Raw genomic sequence first — 5945 nt, forward strand, 5'->3', positions numbered from 1 at the left:
TTCATAAGTCACCACGGGTGCAAGACTCGCCATAGCCCGACTATCATTTTAAAGTCCGGACGAGTCAAGTCTAGAAATTCACATGCTTAGGTTGTATTATTAAACTGTTTGTTAAGAATTATTATTGTATGATACATGCTTAATCTCAGTTGTATGATTTTATATAATTAGCTCACTCTTGTTTGTTTGTTGGTTGATTTGTATGTGTGTGTTTTTCCTGTTGCTGCTGTTTAGCTTTTAGGACTTTCTTATGCTATTTTTTTTGTGTCCTGTATTTTGAGACACTTTTATTTCCACGTTTTTTTTTTTTATTTCCTCTAAATTTCCTGGATTACTGTAATCCTAACTTTAGTACTCTAACTACTCTCTAACTGCTTTCTTTATCATAGATGATGACGTCTTTAATTTATATGCATGACGTATATTATTGGGATGTCACAGTCTTATTATAATATCCTTAAAACTTAAAAAGTTAAATAAATGTATGATAATATTTCCATCTATCTTACAGGTTTATAAATAAAAATACATTTAAAAAGTTCGAGATGTTTTCGTTGTTAATAATGAATATATTATTTGACAAATTTGCCAACATATTAAAGAATTAGCTTTTTAAAATTGAAAAGAAAATCATAGAAAAATAAAATAAAATTAAGGTATATAATATTTATTATTCTTATGAGGATTTGACATGCATTTGCCCCTTCTTGGAATTAAACTCCTCTTAATGAAGTGTTAAAAAAGTCTTATTTGAATAAAGTATATTTAGATTAAATGCAATTTAAAAGTTAAAGTTCAAAAAATGATTTATTAACAAAATATAATATTATAATTTTTAGTTTAAGAAAAATAATACCTATAATTTCAATGTGAAATTTGATACGAATAGAAACATTTTACAGAATCCAATAATAGTTAAATAAATGTTTTATGATAGAGGTTTAGGACATTGACCTTTTGACAGTGTTCATAATAAGCAATAAGAAGTTGGAAAAACTTGTAATTTGGGTTGAAATCCTGAAGATTCTGTTTCCACTCTCCATAGAGACTTTATGAAGAGATTGGAAAAAGAGAAGAAAAAAAGAGAGAGGTACCTACCACTAAGATTATGCGCTGTCAGACAAACTTTGACCCTTTATCAACTCATTTCTCCATACGTTGCTTTCACATTTCTTTTTCTCTCCATTTTTTTCTTTCTTCTACACCCTGTTCGATTCTATTCACAACCCATACAAAAACCTTTCTCTACTATTTTCCAAACCATCTCATCATTCCTTGCGTGAATATGTTTGTACTTCCATTTAGTCCAAGTCTCAAATTAAATAGAAATAAAAACATGAAATAATGTAATAAGACGAGATGAGGCATGTGTATTGTTTTTATCTTTGTCGAATTTCTCTATTATGATAATTCATCTGTTCGATAAGTAATCTGTAAAGATATTTCGATACTTAAATTAAAATTTCTCTTTGAAGATCTTAAAGTAGTCTGATCATAACAAAAAATGAATTTACCAAATTTAAATCTTTATGTATACAAAAATTCGACTAATTAATTTATCTTTTAATAGTCATTAATATAAATATTAGTTACTAATTCCTTATCATATTAATTACGTTGCTCAACTGATGTGGAGACCGATTCTTTTACTTATCTGGATGTTAATCTATTCGACTTAATACACAATTATCTCTCCATCTCTAATAAAAAATAATATATATATATATAAAAGAAAGAAGATCTATTAATTTATTATTTAAAATTATAGATAAAGAATAATGTAATTAAATTCAGGTTTTATTGGTATTTCATTATTTTAATAAATCTACTTTTTAATAAATCCAACATAAATAATTTGGTTAAAATTAAAATCAATCATTTCACGACGTATATGGTGGGTCCTACAGGCTGTCGTATGCAAGAAAATTGAGACTCGTATGGCCATAAATATCGCTATGAATGTCATCTACAATCTCATTTGTCTTTTGTGCCCATACTATTTCTTGCTTCAAAACTACATATTAATCCTTGGTTCAAAGCTATATATATGACTTATATAAATTGGATTTCGTATGGCCATAAATTTAACTACTTCAATTACAAAAATCTAAATATAAATTTGAATCACAGTCTAATTTGAGCAAACTCATATATCTAAAAGTGGAAGGTTAAAAAAACACACTCTTGTAACATAAGGAACTAAACTAAGAGATATATAACAGAAGTAACTAACTTTTCCAGTATTTAGAATATATAGAATTAACTCTGTTTTATTTACGGAATTAGACGTAATATATATTTAATATTTTTTTTTCTATTATTCGGTTTTATTCTTAATTGCATGAATATGAATTTTGATGTTAGGTATCTTGGTATATGCGTTTATGAGTGAAACAAATGAAAAATGTTCTGAAATAATTTATGTATATTAACTTAGACAATGTTTGGCATACTGAGATGAAGCATGTAGAACTTGCAAGTCTCTTTCAGACACACTCTTTTTTTGGCAATAACATTTGTTCTCTACAATACGTTTCTTGCGACTAATTTAGAATCCTTTGTGCTTTGGTGCATCACCTTTTTTAATGTGATTTCGTTGTATTGATGATGGATCGAATGATTAACTTGTTGAAGCAGAGGCATCCCATAATTATTATTTATAGTCTGAGATTGTTCATTATAAGCTTTTGTGGGGAATGATTAATATCCAAAAATCGAAAGAAGTTAACTTGCTTTAGAAGTTAGATTCATCGAGAAATGATGGGTGTATGGAAAAACAGAGAGTACTATTCAGAGCTTTGGTGAAAGTCAGTGAGAGCAATGAATGTGTCACCATGCAGACTATATTCCACCATTTATTACCATAACTTCCAGGATAGGATACACATTTCATATATATACACACAAACTGCGACATGGAAGAAACCGCACATGTTATATTCTACTTTCCTAGATGTTATTTCTGAAAGATATATGAGGTGTTTCGATATTAATGGGTCAAGAATAAATTTATACAAATGTCTGTGAATGAAAGAAACTTGACAAAATGAATTCCTGTGTAATTTTTGTTCTATATGCAGTTGTCTCCAAATATTTCGACTTAGAGAGTTAGCATCCAAATTATACTGAAGAAAACTTGCAAGTGGAATGTTAAGAATTTGTCACCAGACAACCTTTGATTACATGTTATTATTAAATATCCAAAACATGGTTATTTTGTTTTAACGCAACGAATTAATTAGTGTGTGCCAGCGGGCATTTGTATTTAATTAGGTGCTACTTTAACTAAATATTTATTTTTCTCGTTCAATACCAACACTTGATGGAAAAAAAAATGCGTCACAATAAAAAACCAAAAGTACAATATTATTTCTTGAGAAAGAACAAAGCAATGATTTGGCAAGCTGAACATCATCAATATTCTATGGAATCTCTTGTAGATGCTATTGATGTTGTCGCGATTTATCGTACTCCTGGAGTAATCGTGATGTAAAAGTTATAGCTAGAAAAAAAAAAAAAATAACTCAGAAATTTTAAAATTTTCGAATAATATATTTTCTGTAAAGTCAAGGTCAATTGGCACGAGTGGCGTCACAAAGTAGAACAGTAGTAACGCTGATAAAAAAATAATAATAATAGTAACAGTTCTTGTGGTGTGAAATAATTAACATAATGATGCTTCAAATAAAAATTATCGAGACTAGAACCGAAACGCTTCAGTGTGATTTATAGTTGCCAAAATCGTTACCACTCGCGGGTTAATTCGACTAACTACGGGTTCATCGGGTTGAGTTTGAAAAAATTGTATTTTTTTTATATGGGTCAAATTTTAATCTTACTCGTTTAAACACGACTCATGTGGGTTGAATTCATAGTGGATCTGATTGGCCCACCAACCCACCTAACTAATTTTATTTTATTAAAATTTAATTTTAATTTTATAAAAAAAATTATTATTTTTTTTTACTTTAAAAAATAATTTAAGTTTCTAATTTTGAAAATTAATTAAACAGTGAGCCAACCGTTTACTCACCAACCATGATGGGTCGGGTCGGATTCGAATTTTTCTAACTCGCTAATAAATGAGTCGGGTTAGGTTGGTTCACTAAGTGACCAACCCATAATAGACCGGATCAGATTACCTCCTTTGATAACTCTATTATAATTGTATAATATCATATTTGGGTCTAATTAACTTTTTTGTTAGTATAATTTAGTTTCTCTTTTTTTCGTTTATGCAAAAAATATCATTCCTCTAATTTCATCATATATTAATTATCTTCTTCTTTAAGATTATGAAGCACACATTCGTGAAGAAATTGTGACGCACACGTTCTTGCAAGTGAGTGAATTCATGTTTATGTAAATGAGAGAATGGGATATGAAATTGATTCCATGTATTTGATATATATATATATATATATATATATATATATATATATATATATATATATATATATATATATATATATATATATATATATATATATTGTGTTTCTTAAATTCAGTTTCAAAGAATTCATTCTAAAACTCTATATGATTATAATAAAAAATTAAACTAAAAATATACTTTCAACCACAGATCAATTCAAATTAAAACCGATTACTCCCAATCACTTCCTTTTAATTTAAGAGGAACTTTCATTTCACGTTTAACATATTATTATTCTAATATGCTTTATAATCTCACATTACTTATGAAAAAGTTGAGAATAATAACCTTTTAAATACATTTTTTTTGTTAAATTTTTTAACAAGTCATTTAAGAATAAATTGTAAAGAATTTTCAGATTTCAAATCAAATAATACTTTAAATGTAATGATAGATCTTAATAATGTCACATCCTTAAGATTGAAATATTGATGTCACATATAATGTTCCAATATATTTAATAATTTTATATCATTTAAAAATCTATACTCTAATATAAACAATATCTTAACTATAATAATTGATTTTTACTACGTTATCTTATTTATTATCTAAAACATGTAAAAAATACTAAAGACTTGCAATATCTAGAAAAATATTGATGAAGTTGAATTTATTCTATCATATATTACGGTCAAACAAAAATGATATTTATTGCATCACTTGTTATGATAAACAAATGAAATTACTTTTAAAAAGGTAAATACGAGTTAAAAAATAATAAAATTAAAATTAGTCTAGAATTATCTTATTTATTTTATTTTAAAAATAAATCTTTATATTAACCTAAAACCAATTATATATATAATCTGAAAATTTTTGAAATCAAATAAAAAGTTCATAATTGATGAGAATTTTCCTAAATACATTTTTACTCATAATCGTATCTCCTAACTAAATTAAGTACGAAGTCATTTGGTGGTGGGCTTAAATTTCCACAGGATTCCAAACGAGGAAGGGTGTTCCTGAGATTTTTTCCCATCTTAAAACTCTTTCATTTAAAAAAAAAATCATATAAATTAATAGCAATAAACGTATCATTTATTAAAATATATTCACTATTTCAATTAACACATTACTTCTTATTGGCTATAAATACAAATACTGATGTAATTTATTTAAAAAGTATAAATATTATTTTATTAAAACTAAAAAATACCAGTTATGAAAAATTAGTAAATTAAAACTGTTAATTTTGAGCGGAATTGAAATTCACAAATTCACAGCCACACTGTTCTTTTTTTCTCTTACTAAACTTTACTTTAATCCGATCACTGATATTATTCAAAACATAATAAAGTGATACAAGATATGCTTATAATGCGCTAGTCAGATATAATTAGCATAGTTATATCATAAATATGAGTCAAAATAGTCTTATTATATTTGCAAACTACATATTAAAATAAAATCAATATACTTCACTGTACATTTATTTTAAGTTATTTTTCTTTTACTTATTTGAACAAGTTAAAAAAGAAAACATCTTTTTTCTTTTTTATTTTTATCACTT

This window comes from Vigna radiata, chromosome 2 (assembly GCF_000741045.1).
Source record: "Vigna radiata var. radiata cultivar VC1973A chromosome 2, Vradiata_ver6, whole genome shotgun sequence".
Taxonomy (NCBI): Eukaryota; Viridiplantae; Streptophyta; class Magnoliopsida; order Fabales; family Fabaceae; genus Vigna; species Vigna radiata.